Source organism: Carassius carassius, chromosome 22 (assembly GCF_963082965.1).
Source record: "Carassius carassius chromosome 22, fCarCar2.1, whole genome shotgun sequence".
Lineage (NCBI taxonomy): Eukaryota > Metazoa > Chordata > Actinopteri > Cypriniformes > Cyprinidae > Carassius > Carassius carassius.
This window is the reverse complement of record NC_081776.1, coordinates 15,428,626-15,455,800: the sequence shown is the minus strand read 5'-3', so window position 1 is coordinate 15,455,800 and position 27,175 is coordinate 15,428,626. Positions and strand designations below refer to the sequence as shown.

The 27,175-nt window shown below is 39.5% G+C and overlaps 1 long non-coding RNA gene across 2 annotated transcripts; it reads left to right on the top strand.

Moving 5' to 3' along the window:
• LOC132098403 (uncharacterized) lies at positions 1–26,268 on the top strand. Of its 2 annotated transcripts, none has more exons than XR_009422908.1 (4): positions 1–228; positions 3,788–3,972; positions 24,325–24,439; positions 25,893–26,268. It is a non-coding gene; the product is annotated as an uncharacterized LOC132098403 (long non-coding RNA). The 2 variants fall into 2 exon arrangements; XR_009422909.1 differs by having other exon boundaries at positions 1–452.
• The last annotated feature ends 907 nt before the right edge of the window (positions 26,269–27,175 follow it).

Sequence of the window (27,175 nt, the reverse complement as noted above, 5' to 3'; positions counted from 1 at the left end):
GCTTATACGAAACCGTAATGCCTTACACTTACACCTTTCAAAGAACACTCTTAAAGGGCTCTGCCCTTCGAAGGGTGTAGGTCATAGGGATGCTCACTTCCGTTTGGAATTCGCCCAAAGAATACCCTACGTCACCAAAATACGAGTCATCACGCTACAGTCTGAAGCAAAGAGTATTTGGATTCCCAGCGACTTTTTGAATGCAGGATATCAAGCGACTGTTCATGAGTGAGTTATTGAACCTTTCATAAACCAATACTTTTAAAACCGCTCATTCAGAATTAAGTAAACAAGTTTTGGACTTTGAGCGCCACCATTTCAAGGTTCAACCTACGAGCAAGACGGTGCCAGCTTAACCGGCGAAAGGATACTACTCCAAAAATATAGTTTTTTTTTCTTCTTCACAAATGTATTATTTACATGACCTGAAGAAGGAGAGATAACAGACGCAGGTAATTAAAAACGCTCAGTCGAGCTTGTTCTCTAACTTGTTACACGTATAAATACATTCAAATTAAAACATTAATACTTATGATAGAGAACATTGTCATAACAATTAATGGCTTTGAAAGTTTTTTTCTTTTTCATAAAAAAAGTCAGCAATTGCAGTGACTCTTTAATTGACTGACATAAAAAGACTTGACCTGTCTGTTTTCAAACACAAGCATTGTTTTAGCCTCAAATCATAATTCTTTCAACACATCTTTCTTCGGTTCTGATTGTATCATTTAACAGGCAGATCCATAACAGAAAACTACAAGATATTCATGTAACGCAGCCATTGATTAAAATGAGAGAAATCCTACAGGAAAAACAAAAAAACAGGTGTTTCAGAGAAATAACATGCATATGTAAAGCAATTCTACCTCCATCGCTGACAATAAGCTGTCCATAGAGCCACATACACTGTGTGGCATCATAATGTGCCACATCAAGTCAGAGCACAAAACCTTCCTCTGGTCCTACGCAAATGTGTTTTTTAAATTCCCCCGCTCACTCCCGATCTTCATTATTCTCCAAACATCATGAACATACAGTGAAACACTATACAGTGAAACAGATTCAGATGGCTTCCTTCCACCATGTCTACATGAAACCTCATGCCATTATATCCTTCCAAGTTTGACTAAAAAAGCCAGTACGAGGCCCAAGACATCCACAAGCCCATTTCCACTGTGTTTGGTTGAAGAGGTTTATAACTGTGAAAATATTCTATATGTGCTCTTTTGCTTTTAGAGCAGTATGATTAAATAATGAGAAGAAACCTCTGAGCCCAGATGAAAAGATCTGTTTATATAAGTACACTGAGCTGAAAGGTGCTTCCTGTTTCCCATTTAGGTAACTTAAACTGCATCAGAAATGCTTAGAGAAAGCCTCTGTGTGACCATGTCCTGAAGCATGTGTGAAATCATTCCAATGGAATGGTGAGCGTCACGGGCAGGGTGACATAGAGACCAGAAAGCTTAAAAGCACATCCGAAACAAGCAGTGTTTTACAGAACATAGTCCTATGACTACTCCATACACACCAGAGGCCAGCCTCGAGAGGTTCCCTTAGGAGACCTCTTGGCAGAGTTGAAGCTTCTGAAAATATTATTATTAATATTATTATTTTATATATATTTTTTGTCCATGAGATACCATAAAATGATTAGTTCATTAATCTAACGTTCTGCCAGTTTTCACCTGTGATATTATAACACTGAGAAGAATTACATTTTTGTATTGAGTCTGAAGTATGCAGACGGCTTTTTGGCGGGAGCTGTTGCCATGGTGAATCGTAATATCGGTGCTCCATTGATAATGGCTTTTTATAGTTGTGGTGCACGCATTTAAAGGGGTGGTTCGGGATTTTTGACATCGGACCTCATTTTTAAGTCAGCCTGGTTGTTATTCATCAGTGGAGACATTTTTTTTTTTTTAATTATCCAGTCTTTATATTTGGATAGATAGCCGATGCTAGGCTAGCGCGAGTCAATGGGTATATGTTAGCCAGCCATTAAAAACCGTTTTACCCGCTCCACAGTGCACCAAACGCAAATCAATTATAACACTAGACTATCGATGCAAATGTCCGTTGATAGAATAATGTTAGAAATCAAACTTACCTTTCATCACATTGCATTAGTTATAATTTGTTCCCTGTAATCATAAGCCTTGTCAACAGCAGCAGCAGAGTGATATTGATTACCTAGGCAACCGAGTGAGCCGGTTAGCTGGATGTAATGACTGTAGTGCGCTTCTGTTCTGTGTTTACTTTTTGCCGCATTACTAACCGGAGCAAAGTAAAATTCCGCAGCGGCTGAGAAACTAGTTCCTTTAGGATCATTGAGATGAAAGGTAAGTTTGATTTCTAACATTATTCTCTCAACGGACATTTGCATCGATAGTCTAGTGTTATACTTGATTTGCGTTTGGTGCACTGTGGAGCGGGTAAAACGGTTTTTAATGGCTGGCTAACATATACCCATTGACTCGCGCTAGCCTAGCATCGGCCAACTATCCAAATATAAGGACTGGATACTTTTTTTTTAAAAATGTCTCCACTGATGAATAACAACCAGGCTGACCTAAAAATGAGGTCCGATGTCAAAAATCCCGAACCACCCCTTTAACTCAGAGTCAGTCAATTTAGAGTTGATTAAACCAACTCATTTCAGCTGTTCTGTAACCAAACGTTTCCCATCTCAGGGTAAGTCAACTCAGAGTTCAAGTTTAAACTCAGAGTTGGTTAAACCTCCTTAGTGAAACAGGCCCCAGATGCATTGTGAGCAGCTGAAACATGGGAAACTGAAGCCTGGGGCTTCTATCAGCATCCAGGATTGTGATGAGTTATTGAGTTTGGGGAGAAGATTGGAGTTTGTGCTGAGGTAAGCTCAGACAGAGGGATAAAAAAATACTATGGAAGCAATCCAATGCTTGATAACCCACCTCTACCAAGTCCACCCCACAGATGGCTTAACAAGCCACCAACATCCATCAGAAAAAAAGACTGAATCAAAGGAACCAGTTCACCAATGTACAGACAACAAAGCTCAATGTCTGAGAATGGAACTTCATCTGAACTTAAACCTGTTCGTGCCTCATTTTCTCCCTCTGGGTTTGATGCAGGAAATTCAAGGTTCAACAGTCAAACTGAAGGTAGCAAAAAATGTGGATGCAGTGTTTGAGCAAACCTGTTACCATCTGTGTTTATGATATTTGTCCCCATTGACCTCAGACACCAAAACACAGAAACCACTGCAGTTCATCTCATAAAAAATAAGCTATTTGCACCTTTGTCACGTTTAACTTGTCCGAGCTTATTTTTCATGCGCCTGTTGCCTCCATTCATTCCTCCTCTTTCTTCCGTGCTGTTTGTTTTATTGGGAGCTGGTTCTCATTAAATCTCTTGAACTCATTTTATATGTGTGTTTTCAAATTGAATCTGCATCTCTCCAGGCACTGTGTGGGACTCGCTCGCATAAGCCTCCTCATTTGCTCTTTAGACACTTTAAATCCTTCCCAGCCGACTGGAGGATTTCCCAGACAGATTATCATAGTCAAATCGATCCTTTGATGTCACACCATTCATTGCTTTACATTTCCAGGTATATAAAACTCTTTGCAAATAGGTGGAACAAACACTTAACGCAGCTTTAATCTATGTATATTTCAGTCGCTCTGGATTTGCCCCTGAGAGCATCAAAGTGCAGAGGTCCAAAATACACCTATAATTGATAAACCCTCCAGCTCTCAGTGAACACAGTTGCTAATCTCCACATTTGTGCTCTTCTCTATCACTGTAGCTCCTATGAGGATGGAGATCTGAAGTGTGTCGCCCTTGAGCCAGAGCAGAGGTAGAGGAGCAAGTGACACAACACTCAGCTTCGTCCTGATGAGAGATCAGCATCTCTTCATACTGTATGTAAAGCCATATTTGGTTGCTTCATACTCCACACCCAAGATGACAGCTGAAGGAAATGTTTAATATGTAAGTGTATTGATGACTCTGCCTACAGAGAGAAACTTTTTAAAGCTCGAATTCATGAACTACAGTGATTCTTGAAGGCATTTTCCCTTTCCCATGAAGGCATTTTTCCCATTCCCATTGATGTAATTTTTAACAGTGGTACCGACACTTCACAAACACGTAACAGGGTAATGCAATTATTAAAAGAATTCCGTTTTAGAATCAGAGTCACTTCACAGTCTTTTCACTTACCACCTAATGCAAATTATACACAAATGGCCAGCACATTCTCAATCAAGTAAGCTCCAATAGACTGACTGTCTTTATGCAACTTCCTGGAGTGGACAGGTTTTTGCCTGTTGCTACAATGTGCATTTTCATTTGCTCGTTACACATTTTTAATTCAGTTATTTAATTAAATTATTCTTTCCATGCCTCAATAGTTTTAGATAAGACAGCCTTCTAATGCCCAAAATCATCATTATATGGAGCCCCTAAGGGGGAACATTTTGAGATTGAAAAAAATAAATAATAATTTAAATGCTTTTGTGTTCACTCAAAAAAACTTTAGTGTTTTCTTTCAAAAGTTTTTTGTTCCCACAACAAACCTATGTTCACTTTCAACAGCACTGAAATATAGTTTTTCCTCTCTCCTCATTATTTCCATTGCTAGTTTTAAGTACCGTAAACATTAAATATATTTAAATATAATTTCCCCTCCCATCTCATCTCCCATTTCATCTCATCTCATCACCATGTCCCTTTAGCATCTCTTTATAATAATAACTTGATGCCTTGTTATGGTTATTTCATTTTATTGAATTCATTGTTAAAAATTATTTATTTAGTGTACAGGTAAATAAATGTCTATGTATTTATGATCCATCTTGAACTGTAGTTATAACTGAGTCTGTAAATTAAGCCCATCAATATTTTTGTCCCAAATCAGTTAAGTGCAAACCATTCCTGCAGCTGTTTTCCTTGCAGTTGTGTAGAAATCGACGTTATGATTGACATGTCCAGTGACATCTTTGAAATCAGCTGCAGGGCAGGTTTTCGTTTAGATGGTTTAGAGGACAATTCACACACATTTCAGTGGTTTACTTAGGCCCAATCCCAATCATACCCCTACATTTGAAGTGTGGTCCCGAAAAATCTTCGTTTGAAAGGCTATCTGGCCCTTCCCCTTACCCCTTCCCCTCCAACCAAAAGAGAATCGAGACACCCCTTACCCCTTCATGTGAAAAGGGAAGGGGAAGGGCTAAGGGGTAGAATTGGGCCTTACAATCCCACAGCAAAGACACCTGGGACTTTGGTCAGTAATATTTCAATTTTCTCAAGCAATCACGGTGGGTTTCAGATGTGAGGTCTGGCGTTTCTCACCTCTTCTGAGTGTATCAGCACCTCTTCACCTTATCATGAGCGTCCCTGATATATTTCTAATCCCTCTACGAGTAATAGAATAACAATGAAGTTTGCTCTAATAGTCACACTGCAGTGAGGACGTCTTTGTGTCCTTGACTCCTGTCTGATCTGCTCACAGACGGTCACACACAAAGTACAAATCCCTGACTGGCAGCCAGTGGACATTTGCATTCCAGTAGACAGTATGTCTAGCACTTTATCACAAATATTATGTTTTCACACACGACTACCTGTAACTAATGAACGTAATAAAAACTATCCCTGTCAATCCAAAAAGGCAAGGGAGAACAGATGGGTTTTTAAAAGAGATTTTAAAAATATCTAGTGAAGGAGCAGTTCTGATGTGGCTTGGAAGGTTGTTCCACAATCTCGGGCCTGCGATAGAGAAAGCTCTGTCACCTCTGCGTTTAAGTCTGGAAGATGGGATCTTGAGCAGCTTTTGATTTCCAGAGCGGAGCTCTCGAGTGGGATTGTATGGGGAGATGAGTTCAGATAGATAGCTTGGGGCCAGATCATGCACACATTTGTAAACAAATAAAATTATTTTAAAATTTACTCTGTACTGGATATGTAACCAGTGAAGGGCTCGGAGTAGAGGGGTGAAGTGGTCATATTTACGGCCATATTTTAGAAATTTCGCAGCAGCATTTTGGACTAATTGAAGCCGATCTAGTTGCCTTTTTGAAATACCGCTGTATAAAGAATTACAGTAGTCCAGCCGTGAAACAATAAAGGCGTGGACTACTGTCTCGAGCGAGCTAACAGGCAATGCGTGTTTGATTTTTGATAACTGACGGAGCTGGAAAAAACTTGACGCAACTACTGAGGAGATGTGTTTGTCTAGAGTGAGCTGACAGTCCAACAAGACTTTTAACACATTTTGTTTGGTGAACTGCCAGGTCATCTAGAATAGAGGTATCAATTTTGGAGACATTTGAGGAGTTAAACACAATAACCTCTGTCTTTGAGTTGTTAAGGGATAAAAAATTATTTGCCAGCCAGATTTTAATCTCGTCGAGGCAGGAAAATAGCAAAGTGACAGAAAGGGGATTGTCTCTTTTTATAGGTAGGTAGATTTCGGTATCATCAGCATAGAGATGATATTGAACTCCATGCTTTCTCATAATCGATCCTAGCGGCAACATATAGAGGGAGAAAAGCAGAGGGGATAAGATCGAACCCTGAGGGAGGCCAAATTCGAGACGCGCAGCAGAGGAGGAGTAGTTTCCCATTTTTATTGAGAAGTAGCAGTCAGTTAGGTAAGATTTGAACCACTCCAGGACATAACCATTTAACCCCACTAGGGATTTTAGTCTCCATAGAAGCACCTGATGGTCAGTGGTGTCGAAGGCAGCTGTTAAGTCTAGGAGAACTAAGATTAAAGAGTCCCCTGAATCAGTGGTAACTAAAATATCATTAAAAACTCTCAGTAAAGCTGATTCAGTGCTATGGAGAGGTTTAAAGCCAGACTGAAAGCGTTCAGGAATGTGGTTGGTGCTGAGAAATAACTGAAGTTGAGTTAAGACCAGCTTTTCTAACACCTTAGAAACAAATGGGAGCACAGAAATTGGCCGGAAATTATTTAACACCGACGTGTCCAATGAAGGTTTCTTGAGGAGAGGGGTGACAACTGCCCATTTCAGAGCGGTAGGAACCATACCAGTAGCTAAGGATTTATTTATGAAAATGAGTAACGTAGGGCAAACTGACTCTGTGATCAGTTTGAGGTAGAGTGGATGAATCTCGTCATAAGGACACAGTGAAGGTTTTAGGGCATTAATGACTTCAGAAAGTTCTTGTAATGAGACAGGTTCAAAAGTGTCCCAAACACATGAAGACTGAAAAATATCATCCAACATAGACACAGAATTGTTTGTAGCTACTTGATGTAGTAAAAATGGAAGTTACGATTAACTTTTCTTCCTTATTGTGACATGAGTGAAATGGCTTGACTGGAATTGATTGGTTTGTTGTTATTTGCATTTACTATTGAAGCTATTTTGATTAGAGGTTACAAAGCAAGTGAATAAAAAAAGTGCACAGATGAATCAGCTATAAAAAAACAAAAATTTTAATATTCCATTATAAAATTAGAACTTTTGTTTTCATGCTGACTTTAACTGAATGTAATAGCTCTGACATGTAATGTAATTGACATAATTACTCTTGCCATGTAGATGTTACATCAGCTACAGTATTTGACATTTACTGTAATAACACGTGATACACAGTGTGTGTGTGTATGACTGACCTCTCCGATGCTTTTATTCCAGACCAGACTTTATGAAACAAAAATAACCATAAGAGGAAATAATCTTGAGAGAATATATGTATAATATAATATAAAAACGTATTTGCAGTTTTTTTCCTCAGATTAGTATAATTGAAAATATGTACTGTACAATATAATATCTTATTCATTACTATTAATTAACGGTGAGATTCAGGTTAAAAGAAAATCAGTGGGCTGTTTATAAGTGAAATTTAGCATTCAAAACAATTAGAGATGTAATTAACACACAAAACACACAGAATCATCAAAGCACAGTTCAGTGAAATACTGTCACACCTGTTAACAGCAGCAGAGAAAGAGTGAGGAAATAAATATTTTCTGCTAACATTGCAGCAGTCTGCGCAAGCATTGCTGTCCGCGGTGGTCAAACTGTTCTGTTAGCATGAGTTAATGGAAATAATCCACTGAAAACAACATATTTAATTAGAAACAAATTGTCAGCGTGGTGTGGATGAATGAGTCAGTTATTTAATCCTAATTGGTGTCGTTCTTTATATATTATGTAGTCAACAGCTAATATATAAAAATGAGTTGCAGCAAAGAGTTTATAAAATATAAAGCTTTTCATACAGTTCTGTCTCCCAGCCAAAGAGTGACTCTACAAAAAGTGCTTTCAAGTCTGTTACGAGGTTCAGGTTCCTGGTGTTTCTCTTATGTCATTCAGCCCTTGGAAAAATATACTAAATGAATGCTAATAGAATAGTAATTTAGATCCAATCTTTTTATAAAACTCAAACAAGAGTACCCTAAATCAAATAAGATCCAGATATCAGAATAATAAATATTGTTTACTTATGTTGGCCAATTGTTTTTATTTTTTATTTGACTATCGCATGTAATGCTAATGTAGATCACTTCCATGCTTCTATTTACATCTGAACTTATTTAACTTTATTTTTAGAGATTCCTCTGATTTTTGTGTCAAAGCCCTGATGCAATTTGAATGGTTTATATCTGAAAATAAAGCAAATAATGAAAGGAAGAAAAAATCCCATAAATGAATGGATTGATTCTGCTTTGGACTTTTGCGTAATCTGCTTTAGCTTTAACAAGGTTTCCTGCTCAATCAACTGTGACGACGTGTCAGCATTATTTTGAGCTCTGCGTGTGTGTGTCTGCACAGCCTGTGGCATGTGATGGAGTCGGCCTGATGCTGCCAAATCGAGCTGGGAAAATAATTCAAATAGCAAGTGGGTGGAACAAGATAATGAGGACCTCCACCAGGAGGGCGGACGATCCGCCGCATTTTGGGAGACATAAAAACAGAGAGGAGCCAATACAGCTGCAAAACTATCACAATGATTTTCACTTCAAACTGACACAAGATCTGTTGCTTTGCCTGTTTGCTGAACAACAAGTTACCAGCCACTTATCGCATTTCACGTCTGAAGTGCTTCTTTTTCGTAAAAGATAGATCTAATTTAGATTTGCAGAAACTATTCAATTATTAATTGGATATTCCAATAAGTTGATAAACTGTACACAGAATATATAGTAGCCGATAATGGCATGTGACTTTGACCTGGCTAATAAATGGTTTCTTTCAGGATAGCAAGCAAAGGCCTCTCAGTACAACACAGCAGCCAAAGTCACCAAAATGTAATTTGTCTAATTGCGCATGTGTCTCAGTTGCTCGCAATAATAAATGCGTTTGCTCATCATCATTTGTTCATCATAAAACTAATTTGTTATTCATTCCACCCTTTATTTTGTGGACCAGATGTCTGATTTGTTCCACATGCAATGAGATTTCAGGGACTGTTTGCCATGTCGGATTGTCAACGTAAGACCGACAGTGTCTCACTTCCAATTAGACTAATAATGTGTCCGAGAGCAGCAGTCGATGAGAATCTCACTTCATCTCCTCCATATACATTCAGTCATCATTAACATGCCATTATGTTCACTGACCACAAATGGAGGCAGCCCTGTATCTTATTAATATTGTTTTTGCTTCACTGTCTTCAGAGACGCATCAGTAACGTTTCATTACCTTTTCAATGAATTGTGAGGCGGTTGTTGTTTCATCTGATTGGGTCTGTACTGTTATAAAAGCACAAAATGTGATAATGAGCCATGAGTCACATTTAAAGGACATTCATGAGGAATTAAATATTAAGCTTTCTTGGATGGTTTAACACAACATGAGCTTACTGGTATGAAGAAAGTCTAAAAAAACAATGTATTATAGGATGGCATTTTGGTTTATGTATATTTTACAGCTTATATCTGTACTGATATACTTGAACTACAAAAAAAAAAATTTTTTACCTTAAAATGTATTAATAACTGTTACGATCGGAGACCCAGTGAAACGCAGGAGACCAGAGATCCAATCGCAGTATGGGTTTTAATGGGTAATCCAAAGAGAAATCAACAAGCAGGGGTCAAAACCATAAATCCATCCAACAAATAAACAAACAGGGAAGGAACAGGAACAGGAACTCAGAAGACAAGAAACTCGGAAGGCGAGGAAACTGGGTGACGGAAAGAAAGGACTCCATGCAGACAAACAGAAAAGGACTGGTTAATATAGGGAGGATAATGACTAACAAGTGAAGACACCCGAGTGCAATTAACAGGAGTGCAATTACTGTGATGAAGGGACAAGGCTTTGTGGGAATTGTAGTGCCTACGGTGAGGTGCCTATGGGGAAGTGAGACCACTAGTGGAGACTCAGGGAAACAGAGACCAGACAGCCTGACATTACCCCCTCCTCCATGGAGCAGCTACCAGATGCTCCACCTGAACCCAAGAAGAGACCAAGGAACACAGAGACCAGGAGGGAGGTGGAGCGGCGGAGGACCAGGGGGAGGGACGGAGGGCCAGGTAAAATAGGGGAAACAGAGACAGAAGTGCAAAAACAAAAACAAAAACAAGGAGCCCAGGAGGGAGGTGGAACGGCAGAGGATCAGGGGGAGGGACGGAGGGCCAGGTACATAGAGGGAAACAGAGAGAGAAACAAAAAACAAAACAACAACAAAACACAAGTCCAGGAAGAACATAACGTTCAGTGTCCCAGGGCCGAACCGACAGGGCAGGAATCCAGAGAGGAGCAAGGTGGAATTGGAGCCATGCGGTCGAGACAGAAGCCCACCCGGGCGGCGCAGAAGACCACTGCATCCGTGCGGTCAAGACCGAGGCCAACCAGGGCGGCGCAGAAGACCACCACATCCGTGCGGTCGAGACAGAAGCCCACCCGGGCGGCACAGAAGACCACCACCTCCGTGCGGTCGAGGCAGAAGCCCACCAGGGCGGCGCAGAAGACCACCACATCCGTGCGGACGAGACAGAAGCCCACTCGGGTGGCGCAGAAGACCACCACATCCGTGCGGTCGAGACGGAAGCCCACCAGGGGCGGCGCAGAAGACCACCACATCCGTGCGGTCGAGACAGAAGCCCACCAGGGCGGCGCAGAAGACCACCACATCCGTGCGGTCGAGACAGAAGCCCACTCGGGTGGCGCAGAAGACCACCACATCAGTGCGGTCGAGACAGAAGCCCACCAGGACGGCGCAAAAGACCACCACATCCGTGCGGTCGGGAAAGAAGCCCACCAGGGTGGTGCAGAAGACCACCATATCCATACCTTCGAGGCAGAGGGCCACCCGGGCGGCGCAGAAGACCACCACAGTGGGATCGATGACACAGGAGAGCAAGTCTGGTTAGGCAAGTCTGAAACAGAGAACATGAGCAAGTTGAGGGTGGCCTCCGTGGCCACGACATGATCAGTCGAGTGCTCAGAGAGTTCGGCTGAGATGTGACGAGACCCTAGAAGTTCCGCAGAGATGAGGAGAGGCTCTATTAGTTCAGCCGAGACGAGAAGAGACTCTGGTAGTTCAGCAGAGACGTTGAGAGGCTCTGGTAGTTCAGCAGAGGCGTGGAGAGGCTCTGGTAGTTCAGCAGAGGCGTGGAGAGGCTCTGGTAGTTTTCGCAGAGGCGTGGAGAGGCTCTGGTGGTTCCGCAGAGACGTGGAGAGACTCTGGTAGTTCCGCAGAGACGTGGAGAGACTCTGGTAGTTCCGCAGAGACGTGGAGAGACTCTGGTAGTTCCACAGAGACGTGGAAAGGCTCTGGTAGTTCCGCAGAAAGTTGGAGAGGCTCTGGTAGTTTTAGGGCTGTCAAAATTGCTCAAAATTGACGTTCGAATATTCCCTCTAAAAAATACACGAATATTCGAACTATTCGAACATCTGGTTGCGCATGTTGTCAATGACGCGCATTACGTCAATAACAGGCAAAAATAATACAAAAAGACATAACTACTTTTATAGATAGTCTATTTAAGTTTAAACATATATGACAACGTATTACCTATACACAAAAACAAGGAAATCAACTAATCGCCAAGACTGCAGACCTCACGCTCTCTCACCCTCACGTTCTCTGCGCATAATGGTTTAAATGAACAAACAAATTTTTGTGCAAGCAATTTAAGGTCGCGACTGTTGTCCCAAATATAGCAGGCTTCATTCAGTGATTAAAACAAATATTATTAATATTAATTGAAGTTTTACAGCATATAGAACTGACATTGAATGCTCCGAGCGAGCTGTGCTGTGGTAAACATGGAACTTTTCCTTGACATGAAACGATAAATTTCAGACAGTGCGACTCCTGTGAGGCTGTGACCTGTCCCTGAACCCTCAGGTGCGCTGGCGCCCACTCGCAAAGCAGACAACCACGCCTCTACTACCGCGGGCCTTTTTTTCCACATTTTTTTTAATTAAAAAATATCAATTTTCACCTTCGTAATTCGTTTTTTTTTTACTATTCGAATACATATTCGAATTTAGAATATTCATTGACAGCCCTAGGTAGTTTCGAGGAGTTTAGACTGGATTCAGGAAGATCAATGATGACTTGACTCTGCTCATGAGGATCATTGGTGACTTGACAATGCTCATGAAGATAATTGGTGACCTGACTGTGCTCATGAAGATCAATGACTCGACTCTGGAGGGTCAAAGGGAACCTGACTCGACTCTGGAAGGTCAACGGAAACCAGACTCGACTCTGGAGGGTCAACGGGAACCTGACTCGACTCTGAAGGGTCAACGGGAACCTGACTTGACTCTGGAGGGTCAAAGGGAACCTGACTCGACTCTGGAGGGTCAAAGGGAACCTGACTCGACTCTGGAGGGTCAACGGCAGGGCTCCAGACTAACTTTTTTCACTAGGAGCACAGTGGCCCCCAACTGAAAATTTAGGGGCGCAAACCGTAATTCAACATGCTTACCAAATCTACTAATTTCCACTATATTACTAATAAAAACTTTAATAATTGATGCAGAAATTACAATGTGCTGTTTCAAATTCAGTGTCACATTTTATTCTGCACTTTTGAAGATGCAACAACAAGGTAAACTGACAGCACCATCGCTGTCATGACAGTACAAATAGTAAACAAAATGCCATACAGTCAGAATAAAAAAAAAGTGCTTAGAAACAAAGAGCTTAGTAACCTTTCGGTCATTTCACAGTTACAAACATTACTTCAATGTATGTAAACATTAGGGGCACTGGCCAATAACATTCCACTAGAACATGTAGGCCTAAACAACTTGAGCCTTTACTCACTAGAGCAGATCCTCCTGTGTTCCACTAGGAGGCTCAGAAGGCCAGCCCTTGCAATTTGGCCTCCTAGACCTTTTACCCTGACTGAACCATGTTTGTACAGCTTCCTTGGCATCAAACTTTTGTAAACTAGGTCCCTCCATGCTAATTCGAACCAAGTCCTCCACATTGTCTACATGCTGGGACCCCCTGACATCAGATTTAATCCTCTTCTGAGCAGAAAATCCCCTTTCACATATAACAGAGGAGACCGGGAGGACCAGCATGATGTGAACAAGATGTAGGATGTTCTACAAAGAATGGATCATTAGTGTAGGTTTTTTTATTTAATCAAAAAGTAATAATTACTAACTTAACAAGGATATGATCATAATGGGGTACCTTGTAATCAGAGCAGAATGGCAACTTAGTTACCATCATCCCCCATAAGGCATGGTAAGACTTTTCCATGTAGTTCCTAAAAATGAATGTCTTCATGGATTGATACTCCTCTCTAGCCAGATTGAAATCACAGCCATTTCTGAAAAGAGTGAAAGGAAAAACTGACCAAACCATCTAGGTTAAGGATCAAAGTAGATTTTTGAAATATTGCTCTGTGTTATACTTTTTATATCTTTATGATAATTTAAAAAGAGTCACCAACCTTGTTAAGACAGAGGAAAAGTGGTCTAGCAGGAAGTCCAGCTCCTCTGCACCATAGTCTGTCACCTCTGGTTGCTCTGCTGGCCAGGAATCATGACTGAATATCTTGAATGACTTCACTGCCTTTGCTGATGCTGATGTAGACTCTTCATCTATCAAGGAATAGAAGTACAGAGTTGAGAGAAAGAGAAAAATGATGATAGCTTATCTTATTTTCACAGATTTTTTTAAAATATATAATTCTGTGCTTTCACTTACAAAGCAGACTGCTGAATGTTTGCTTTAAATGAAGCAAAGTGCAGTCGATGGTTGCTCTCACTGCTTGTTGTAGCTTAGGTATGCTTGCCATGGAGAGTCCTTCCTTTCCCAGCCCAGCAGCTTCACCTTTGATGGTGATCCCCTGGGTTCAAAAAACATTCAACATTTAGACAAGAAAAAAAATAATAAATAAATCAACTCCAAATCTAAAATTTACTTAAAAAAAACTGCTCACCTGAAACTTGTACAAAAGGTGAGTCTCCCCCTCACCCTCTTGTTGTCTTCTATGGGCCTGAAGGTCTGCCAGTAATTCTGCCAGCCTACCACCTGGCTTACATCTCACTGACATGGCCTCAATAGTTGCAAGGAGATTCTCAATCCTATTCACAGCCTGTAAAACGTTTTCCTTGTGAAAAACAAGGGTAAAAGCTACATATTCCTTGATTAAAATTATTTGTTTAACTATATTCTTCTTAACATGTCAACATTACCTGAGGCAAAATAACATCATTTCTTTGGAGAAGAAAAGCTGAATTTACTTATGGCCTCAAACAAGTCTGCCAATAAGTGACAGAAACCCACAGAGCTTCCATCTTCCATCATCTTCTTGACCTGCAAAACATAACAAATTACTAACCACTAACCACCAATATCAGTTATTTTGTATGCCTCCCAACTATGAAATCATTCTGAAATTAAATACAGACCTTCCTTGATCTCCCAGCAATATCAGTATTGGTGGATGATGCAGTCAAATGTTCCATGTGGTAATACACTGCTGTGAACTGGCCAGGGTTCTGCAGATGTTTATCCTTTCCTCCAGGTTTTAGCAAGGTTTGGAGGGCCCGGTTCACATGTGGTACCCAGCGTGTCCCACTGACACTACCTGGTACATTTACACGAACACCCAACTCCTCTCCAAGTGCTCGTAGTTCTCTCATAGACTTGCTGCTAAAGTGATATGTCTTCCAAATAGGGCTGGGCGATATATAAAAAAAATGATATCTCGATATTGTCAAAAATTTTACGATATTCGATATATATCTCGATATGTTTGCATTTGCATTAAAAATAATAAAAAATAAAACATGATTTTCTTTTGCCCATTAAAAAAAAATATATATATATTTAGATTAAACAGCTAATTTAAGCAGTTAAAAAATCTAGACCAAGAGATCACTTACTGCTTTTTATTAAATGAATACATGTAGGCCTATATGTAACTGAAGCAGTGCAAATTAAGTAACAGTTACAGAAAGTGCATTCTGTCAACTTTTTAGTGCATGCAATTCACAATTTAAACTATGCAATTGGGATAGGTATTATATATTAATTTTTTTAACAAGTTTTTAAGCTAAGAACACAAGTCTGTCAACTGTCTGCGGTTTTAAGAGAAGCTCTGTGGCATGAAACTATGTTCCTACTGACACTAAAAACCCTCTAAGATGGGGAGCTAGTTGCTGAAGCACATAGCTATTTCTTATATATAAATGAATAACAAATACTTTTGCATTCTCTCTGTCTACATTATGGAAACTGGTAAACATATCAGTGAAATTCCCCAATAGTAATTCCAAATGGCCATAGCCTATGTTTCTCTATTCAAACATCAGCGGTCGAGTAAGTGCATTTATTTTGCGATCACAAATGCAAACAATACAGTTGAGATCTCACGACAGAACACAGACCGGCTGAACGACGCTTTCATTAGATCGCTCAATTCCAGCTTGTTAGTGTTTTCAGATTATCATCGGCGGCTCTTCCGCAATGAGGAGTGAGCACGTGCGCATGGTTGCCAGATTGCTTAAAATAAGCAAACACTGGGCAGAAAATGTATTCTTGTAACAGTGGAGCTCTGATTCGGAGATTTAAACTTTTGTTATCTGGCAACCGCTATCATTACAGCTCTCGTAGTAGAGGGGCGTAGAGCAGTCAGCAGTTACAGGTTCCTTTTTTGGACATTCATCGCGTTCTTTTGGGAAAGTATGCTTGAATTTGAAATATTCGATATTCCCGATATATTCAAATTGTACATCGTCGTCAAAATTATTCCGATATTATCGCTAATATTCGATATATCGCCCAGCCCTACTTCCAAACCATGTTGAGGAGATTGTAGACATGATCCACCATCGGAATTTTCCTTTGTACAGATAGCATTGCCAGCTCCAGTCTACAATTACAATGAATTAAACATGCATTTTTTAGGTTACTACCCTATCTTTATTCTGAAGGTTCACATTTAACCTACCTATGTGGCATGCAATGAAAAGGGACAATAAAAGCCCCTGCCTCAGCTTGGAGGAGGGCTATTACCCCTCCTTTATGCCCGAGGTTGACAGCTGCACCATCAGCTCCCATGGCAACTGTCTTCTCTAACCACCCTGTTTCTGTCCCTAGATGCTGAAAGGCCTCTTTGGTGGCATCATATACACCTTAAAATGCAAGCACATGACAATGGTGTACAATTATGTCTTACACTGGACGAAAACACCAGTTGCCTGAACAGTTTTTTCCCTCTGTCATCATCACACCTCACAGCTGAAGTATTATGGCACCTTAAGTGATTATTTAAACTAATAAATATTCACAGTAAAGACAGCTAAAGAAGTTAGTAATAGGTCTAAACAAAATGTGAATTAAAACATACCTTGAGGCACAGCCATTATGGCTCCTTAAGTGATTATTTAAACTTATAAATATTCAAAGTAAAGACAGCTAAATAAGTTAGTGATATAGGTCTAAACATAATTTGAATTAAACTTACCTTGAAACATCAATGTGGCCAATCAAAATATTCATTGGTTTCCCTTCGTTTAGGATCCTTGCGTATATGATTTCGCATTCCTTTGTTTGAAACGTCTGTGTCCCCATCGATCATAATTGATAAATACGGAGCATCCTTGATTTTCGTGTAAGTCTTCCCCTTCAGAGTATCCGCATTTACTCCAACGAATTGTGCGCATACTGTATCGTTGTTGTATGTTTCGTTAAGTTTTAAGCCATTCTTCCTTTGAAGGTCGAGCTGGCTTTTGTATTTGGTGAAGGGTAGTTCCTCTTTAGCAACGAAGTAGGCCGTGTTAAATTTCAACATCATCTCTGCCTCATCTACGCTCTGATTTACAGTCATTTGTCTTCTAAAAGCAACTGGCAGTGGCGTTGCTTTTTGATTTATAAACATGTCACGGCATACTCGATGCTTTAGGCTGAGATTGTGTTTAATCAGTGTATTGTGTTTAAACTGCGAAGTGCCTGTACTATCGGCAAACTTTGTGTTCCCCGCAGTTCTGGGGTAGCTGCTGCAGTATTCGCAGTTCATATAGTTCGACTGCTTATAGTACCTCAACCAGCTGAATTCTTTCAGCCAGTCTTCTCGAAAATGGTGAGTGCGGGCTTTTTTCGCCACACCAACCTCTGACTCTGCATCATCATCCGACGGTGACACTGTAGACTCTGGCACTGGTACACTAGCCGCAGGTCGGAAGAACGAATCAATAGTTAGCTTGCTCACAGCTCAGACGCACGCACATATCAGGTTGTGATGATATTTGTCTCCATTTCCTTCCCACAGATGTTTACGCACGCTCGATTATCACTAGGCCCCTCCCCCTCCACACATTTTAGCCACTTACAGTGGCCATTCCCTATTCTTCTCACACGCATTGGCCGCCTCACAGACAGGTATCACTCAATGAGACGCGAGTGTGTGCTCGCGTCTCATGAGTATGTGTGTGTGTGTGTGTGTGTGTGTGTGTGTGTGTGTGTTTGCGTGCGTGTGCGCTCGCGTCTCATTGATTATTTCATTGCTCATTTCATTGATCATTGACGTGCCCCTTCCACATTTAATGTATAAAAAAAAATACGGAGGGTGGGGCAGGCAAATTTACTGGTCGCACATGTGCGACTGGATGTAAAATTCAGTCGCACACTCTCAAATTTTGGTCGCAAAATGCGACCATTTGGTCGCAGTCTGGAGCCCTGAACGGGAACAGGGAACCTGACTCGACTCTGGAGGGTCAACGGGAACCTGGCTCGACTCTGGAGGGTCAACGGGAACCTGGCTCGACTCTGGAGGGTCAACGGGAACCTGGCTCGACTCTGGAGGGTCAACGGGAACCTGGCTCGACTCTGGAGGGTCAACGGGATCCTGGCTCGACTCTGGAGTGTCAACGGGAACCTGGCTCGACTCTGGAGGGTCAACGGGAACCTGGCTCGACTCTGGAGGGTCAACGGGAACCTGACTCGACTCTGGAGGGTCAAAGGGAACCTGGCTCGACTCTGGAGGGTCAACGTGAACCTGACTTGACTCTGGAAGGTCAACGGGAACCTGACTCGACTCTGGAGGGTGAACGGGAACCTGACTCGACTCTGGAGGGTCAACTGTGGCTGTCATCCTGTGCAGAGGCGCTGGACAAGCAGCGATCTTGTGCCATGACTCTGGTTTGTTGAAAGTGTCCTTTAGGACCACATCATTATATCCCATCCCCTCAGCTAGGTACCAGAACATTTGTGCCATGGCACCCACCTCATTGCCCTCTTGGTGGAGGGTGGTTAATTTTAAATATTTCACCCTCCGCTCCACTATACTGGCTGGGGAACGGGAATGAAGTCCCACACCGCTGGATCTCGACATTGATGGAGTCCTTCTGTTACGATCAGAGACCCAGTGAAACGCAGGAGATGAGAGATCTAATCGCAGTATGGGTTTTAATGGGTAATCCAAAGAGAAATCAACAAGCAGGGGTCAAAACCATAAATTCATCCAACAAATAAACAAACAGGGAAGGAACAGGAACGGGAACAGGAACTCGGAAGACGAGGAACTCGGAAGGCGAGGAAACTGAGTGACGGAAAGAAAGGACTCCATGCAGACAAACAGAAAAGGCCTGGTTAATATAGGGAGGATAATGACTAGCAAGTGAAGACACCTGAGTGCAATTAACAGGAGTGCAATTACTGTGATGAAGGGACAAGGCTTTGTGGGAATTGTAGTGCCTACGGTGAGGTGCCTATGGGGAAGTGAGACCACTAGTGGAGACTCAGGGAAACAGAGACCAGACAGCGTGACAATAACCAACACAGATCAGGTGGTACAATAGAATATAGAAAACAATTTACAATTTTTATAAAGAATAAAACAAAATACAATGGTATTACAGATAAGCAATTAAAAGGCTTTAATTGTATCATTTTTACAGTATTTTTTATTGCGTGTTTTACAGTGTGACAACAAAGGTTTAATATCTGTATGCCGAGTCTCACTGAGGGATTCAGACCGACTTCACCTGACTTGAATGTTGAGTTGTTTCACTCTGATTGGAAGCTCGTCTTATCACCCGCCAAACGAGTCCAGCACCTGGAAGGCATGTCAATAGTGAACCGCAACCATCTAATTCCTGTTCAACACAACAAACACACGAAACATACAGTCTGTCATTTGTTTTCAGAGCAAAGCCTTGGGTTTAAGGAAAAAGTGAATGGCAGTGCAGTTACCAGTGTGTTTCCAGTGGCTGGTTCATAATTCACATTGTTGTTACGCAGAACAGGCACAGTAATTAAGATGTATAAAGTCAGATTATGGTCCGTGTTTCACATCTGTGTTTGTGAGAAATGGAGGTCTGGCTTATAAGCGAGTGTTGTGTTTTTTCAGCTAGTTGCTGGTTATGTACTTTGTGCTCTTGTAAATTGCTGCGATATGAATAGCATCTGCTACAAACACGACAGTGAACACAAGAGAATTGGGAAGTAGCTTTATAATTAAAAACCAGCATGATTTAGCATAATCTTACATGCAAAGAGTCACAGGCTGACAGTTAGCGGCGCTTGTAGCTGTAAAGTTTTAAAGCTTTTCAGTCTTTTGTCTTTTTGACTGTGAACAAACTGTCCCCCGCACATGAACGTCTCTCTGGGCTTCCTGTTCAGGTGTGTTCTCGCATCCAGCTCTTCTTTCTGATTGCTGCGCAGTCAAGTGCCAGACGTCCACCAGCCAATGTTCCCTGCCAAAACAAATTGACTAGATATTCTGCCATTCATATGCATTATGCATTGATCTGTACCCGTCTCTAATGGCATCTGAGTGCATTTCCCCATCACCATTTTTCATTTGGAACAAAATAATGCATTGAGAAATATCCCATTAAAATCAGTCTCTTCAATCTTTCGGTTTATTATGCAAAAAACTGTATCCATTAAAACACAGTGGCCATCTGTTTGGGTTTGACTCCCATTTAAATTGGTTGGCACTACAGAATATGGAGGGCATTTCATTATATGTATTAAAGTTAAGGACAGTAATTGTTATGCAGACATTGATACTCATTAAAGAAACATAGCAATTCTTATTTATCTTTTTAATAGTAAAAATGTATAGAAGCAGATTAGTCTCAGATATAATTCACGCAAAAAACACGATTCACACATGTGTAGACAATTTCACATGCATGAAATCTAATTCACGTACACACAAAAAAAATTCACATGCGTGAAAAAAATATATTCACAAAAAGCAATTCACGAGCGCAAAATAAAATTATATATTTATAAAATACATTTCACAAATGCAAAAAACTATTTGTAGATATACAACTGTGCACAAAAACCTTTGAATGTTTAAAATGTACGAGTGTCTGAATGTACGAATCGTCATTTACTACAAATCCACTCGGATTTGTGTGTGTGTGTTTTTGAGACTTTCCTGGCAGATCTCTCTTCCCACGTAGGTCTGTCGTACTCTTTAGCCAATCAGATGCGAGCTTACCATTCAACCAATCATATCATAAGCCACTGAGTGCATTCATGGAGCACGATTCTGCGCACCTTTTGCGCAATATGGATTAATTAGAACAGAAATTAAGCCTTGACATCAGTAATCCAGCATGGCGAATGAAGAACGGGAAGCACGGGTAAGAGTTTAGTTTATTTCATAAAAGTCTGAGTTTACACATTTTATCGTTAACACATTCAATCAAGACAGTTTTTCTAGTTAGAAAACTATATATATTAGAAAACCATGCTGAACACAATTAATTTTTATTATTTTTTACATTAATTTAAACATTTACTTAAAAAATATAAGCTATAGCCTAATGTTTTTTATGTTAAATTATTTTGTGTTTCATATATTATTTTCAGACATGATCAGACCTACTCATATAACATTACTCATTTAACGAACACATACAAGCGCCCACTTTGGCAGAATTCAATCAACAGCCATTAGTAAAATTGAGCATCATAATGGACAAATTTGTTTTTAAGGGAGAAAAAAAAGAAATGTGAAAAATGCCAGCGAATGAACACGTATAAAAAATAATAGTCGCAGTATCAGTAGTGAAGGAGAGTGCTGGATTTTCGGTTTGCCCCGCATTTTATTTGAGGTTCAGGCAAATGGGAACACCATATATTACATAGCAATCATCCTTAATTGAAGAAATGTGGCAAAACATCTCTGGAGAGAACCTTATATTATTAAATTCGAATGTGCTTTCCATATTTGGATCAACATAGGCTACATTTGTGAATGCACATTTTCTGCAATGTCGCGTCAAGTCATGCTCCCGTGCGCGTCTTACAGACTGCATCTTAAGCCATATGTTAAACTTTCCGCGTCCGTGGGGAGACCGTTATGGACCGCTAGGTAGGCGTGACGTAATCATCGTCATGGGAGAGTGTGTGCGGAGGCTCTGAGAGGACGAACACGTACCTTCCATTTTTTTTATGACTGCGCGGACAGGTGCGCGTGGTCAATAGGCTTCAGAAGCACAATTGCACATGTGGAGGCAGTGTGAAGAAGCCCATTGCTACTCGAACCTGTGCAATCCGCTTGCACTTGGACCATAGTGCGGCCCAGTGTAAAAAAAGGTTAAGAACCACTATAACATATATAGTTACAAATTAAACCACGTTTCTAAATATGTGATGATGTTTATCTTGATCGAACTACATTGCTTCAACGTAGTGGTTAACAATGACTAGGCTACATGTTTTAAAATGTATTACTGTAAGAAAGTACACACTGACCTAACAGACATCAATTTATAAAACAAGATTATTTAGAATTATAATTTCACAACTCTGAAAATGTTACTTTTGACTTTACAGGTCTTTCTTTTTACTATCCTGATTGCAGTTTAATTTATAATTACTGTAACTGTCCTGTTACAACTGTATTTTTTTCTAACTAGTTTTCTAACTAGAAAAACTGTCTTGATTGAATGTGTAAACGATAAAATGCGTAAACTCAGACTTTTATGAAATAAACTAAACTCTTACCCGTGCTTCCCGTTCTTCATTCGCCATGCTGGATTACTGATGTAAAGGCTTAATTTCCGTTCTAATTAATCCATATTGCGCAAAAGGTGCGCAGAATCGTGCTCCTTGAATGCACTCAGTGGCTTATGATATGATTGGTTGAATGGTAAGCTCGCATCTGATTGGCTAAAGAGTACGACAGACCCACGTGTGAAGAGAGCTCTGCCAGGAAAGTCTCAAAAACACACACACACAAATCCGAGTGGATTCGTAGTAAATGACTATTCGTACATTCAAACACTCGTACATTTTAAACATTCAAAGGTTTTTTTGCACAGTTGTATATCTACAAATTGTTTTTTGCATTTGTGAGACGTGTTTTATAAATATATAATTTTATTTTGCGCATGTGAATTGCTTTTTGTGAATATATATTTTTTTTTCATGCACGTGAATTTTTTTTGTGTGTACGTGAATTAGGTTTCATGCATGTGAAATTGTCTACACATGTGTGAATCGTGTTTTTTGCGTGAATTATATTTGAGACTAATCTGCTTCCATAAAAATTTTATTAATATTAGTACATAAATATGTAAATATGTATCAAAAGTTATATTTATAGATACACTCTCTAAGTTTCTCATGAAACTTTCTCATTTCTTTATCTGTATTTGATTCAGTTTCCATAAAGGTATCTTAACCACCTTTTTATTTCATGTTCAGCTTGGTGGCCTCATTTTGTTTTTTGCTGACATTAATTGGAATAAAACAAACTCATTTAATTGATGTGTATAAACAAGAACATTTCACAGTGACTCATAACAAGTAAATGTTGGATGCCTTAGGCTTTAATGTAGTTTTACTTCCTTGACTCTGAATAAAGAAGCATAAATTTACCACCTAAGCAGTAACTTCTTCATCTATCACACTTCAGGGTCTCAAAATATGTTTCTGACCTATGGATTAGATCTTATTAGATGTAACAAGACTGCAAACATCATAACAGACTCATGGAGATGTGATACTATCACTTTGATAGTGTGAAAGTAAAGTCTTTTATACACCATTATTCAGTGCTTTTTGAAAATGTCACCGAAAGCACAACTGTGAAATCGTTCTGTCACAAAAAGCTTGTTAGTGATGTTAGGGGCTCGCTGTTTGTCAATAGGCTTTTTTTTTTTTTACTACAAAGCAAGACATCATCTCCAAATTTTTAAATATAAACTCGGTTGCAGCCTTTAAACCTGATAATTTTATTTTATTTTATGTGAAATATCCATGGTTTCCAAACTAAAGCCTCATTTGTATTAAATCTAAATAAACTTTGGCATGTGCTCCAGCAGAGAGTTAAATCAGCAGCACATAATAAAAAAATTTAAAATTAGCCCTGGAGTGGAGGTGGTCAAAATTGTAGCTTTTTTAACGCCCACATCTGCTCAGAGCCGCAGAGAGGAGCAAATGGTTCCTCTGTTTTTATTATCTGTGCTACATTAAGAATGTGTGCACAGCAGTTCTGAGAACGGTGATCTTTCTTTTGAACCAAGAAAGAAAAAGTGCATAATTTAATTTGAGAAGAAGCAAAGGGCATCTGTGTCTTTTTGCACAGAAGCACTGTCATTAAAATATTTGTATATATTTATAAAATAAAAAAGTACTACTTCTGTCTGTAAAAGTCAAACATTTGTGTGTGTGTGTGTTTGTAAAGATTTTTTATAAATGATAGTATAAAATAAAAATTATATAATTCTCAAAATGTTCTATCATCTAATCTGAAAAAGGCTACATTTTTAAAATGCATAAATGAAATGTTGTGATAAATATTGTCTGTGTTTCACAGCAGATATTTACAGCCTTGTCTTTCTTCTCTCATTCGTAGCGAAAGTTTGACTTTGATTTGTTTTCAATCAACTCTCTTCTTTCCCTTGAAAGATTTCAAAAGCGGATATTCAACAGAGACTTCCTTGCCTGTCCATCACCAAAGCCCTGTGGTTTGTGAGAACTGTCTCCATCATCTCCTCATTCTACTGGATCTGTCTGCAGCACAGTGAGTCACCAGATCATCTGTTATATGATAAGTCCCAGTGATCCCATTATACTGAGAAAAGGACGGAGCCCAGCACCGAACCCTGAGGTACCCCTGATTGGAGATCTAGACACTGCTCCCCTCAAAGATGGAAAGAATAAACATTATAAAGCAATAACATGGTACAATAAAGTGCATGTTAAAATTTTTGATAATTGTTATAATCCAACCACAATAAGTACATTCATTTTAGTAATACCAAGCTTGATTGCTACCAAGTGTCGTTAAAAATGCAAGTTTACAAAACTACTAACAGGAGCTACATTCCATGAACTGGTTTTCTATGAAGACCATAATGAACCATGTGTTAATGTGATTTTGAATTACTGTTGCAAATGGAAGCAGTGTGAGATAGAGAAACAAAGGAAAAGGTAAAGATGGATGTTTTCAGGCTTGCTAATACTGGACAGTAAATGAGCATACCCTTGCTTCCTATCAGCCAACTTTATAAGCTCGCCACACTCAAGTTGAGTACCCTCCGAAAAGGTAAGGAACGAATAATGAAGGACAGAATTCATGGTTTCCTTGGAGTAAATTGTTCGATGTTTTCAGACTGGAATGTCTAATTAGGGCCCTGCAAATGTAGAATTTGTCAGTGGCAAATATAAGCATTAAAATGACTTTCTTTGCGAAAACCCCTGGCTGGAACCCACACTGCTGCATGATTTCACTTTATTATTCCAATACAAACACAAAATCTTAAATACTGTGGCCTTAAAGACCCAATTAAATCAAAATCAGTGTTTCAGTGGGGTTTTTTTTAGTTGTTGTTTTTGTCTACATCTAATAGTTTTAATTTTGATGACCCATCTGTAACATAGTTCTGTCCAATTAAATACCTTTAGAATGAGAATATCCTCTATTACACTAAATGCCACCAAGTAGCTGATCATTGGCACAAATTTCTGCAAACTCTTGTAAACAAGGTTATCTACAAACTACATGAATGTTTGTTTTAACTATTTATATAGAGGTTTAACTGTGTTTTTTGCAAAAAAAAAAAAAAAAAACTTTTTATACATCACTGGAGAATGATTTGAGATTTAATTATCAGAGGTTGCTCTTTCATTATTTAAAACATTTATTTTAGATTTCGGTTATATTTCAAATTACACATTATCAAAAATGTCTTAAAGGAGAAATAAAAATAGATTGAAATAAGACAGTTGTTTACTGTTAGAGTGTAGTTCTGTTATTAGTTAGCATAGCATCTTTCAGATAATTCGATTTTTATGAGGGTTTAAGAAGAAAAATATCAAAGAAGTTAATATCAAAATGCATCATTATTTATATTAGTGTCAGCCGATGAAAATTAGCTTTTAACAATATGGAAATGAACAGAATGCTTTTATGTTAATATTGACTAACAGAGAAGGTTTATTTATTTATTAATTTTTTTGTGTGTTTTTTTCAGAGTGTCTGGATAAATGAAACTCTCTTTTAAATGCATTCATCAACCATCTATGTGGCTGATTTAGATGAAATGTCTTCAGGACTTGTGCAGTTTCTCAGAGCGCTATGGGGGAAGCTAGCTGCAATCAATTCAATCTGTGCAATATTCTGAGTAAAAGAAAAGTTATTGATGAGGAGCCGCATGCTGAATTAAAGATTCCTGGCACAGAGGCCTTGGGGGGTGGCGAGGTGATTTGTGGAAAATGAAATGTTTAAAGGAAATTGCTTGTGTTTCCTGAAGTTTAGGGCATGTTTTTCACAAATGTGACAAGACGAAGCTGAGGAGCTGGGGCAATTATTGTAGCTGTCTGCATAGATGGATGAGCATCTATGGTATCTCTGCCAGTAGCGCTCGCTTTCTCTCTCTCTCTCCACTCTCAATTGCCTTCACATTTTATCATTAATCCTCTGGATTGACTGAAAGACTATACACAAGCTGAATGCAGGACGCCTTACATCAAGACCCATAGGCTAATAATAAAAACAAGTTAAATATGATTTCTTGGCATGTTTGTTGTTTCTCTATGCATTAAGTATTGTTTGGTTTTGCTTGTGTTGCACACACAGATGAATAAACTACTGCAGAAAAAAGAGTAGATATTTCCAAGTTAAGTGATTAGGTATTGTAGCATGCACTGCTCATGTGGATAAGACGCATGCCTGTGGTGTGGGAGACCCGGGTTCGAATCCACTGCGAACTGCCAGTGTGTCCCTGAGCAAGACACTTAACCCCTAGTTGCTCCAGAGGCGTGCGACCTCTGACATATATAGCAATTGTAAGTCGCTTTGGATAAAAGCGTCAGCTAAATGAATAAATGTAAATGTAAATCTTACATGATAAAAAAGGAATATTCAGGGTTAATAGTATGCATAGTTAGCAACAAATGTGCTATAATGTTGATAAACAAAAAAAAAATAGTGTTAAAATAAAAAATAAATTTTGTTTTTCATTTAAAAAAAGAAATAAGTAAATCAAGGTTACAGTGAGACACTTAAAATGAAAGTAAATGGGACCAAATGCTGGATGATTTAACAGCAGATATGTAAAGCTTATCATTTCATAAAAGCTCCTAGATTAATTAGTCTGTTAAAACGTGTGTATTGTTCAATGATTCTTGACATTATTGCATTCTTTTTAGGGGTTTGGTGTTATGATGTTATGGCAACAAAGTTGTGAAATTTACATGGAAATCTCACCAAAACAATGCTAATGTGTTGTAGGTGGTTGCAAGGGTGTGGCTTTGC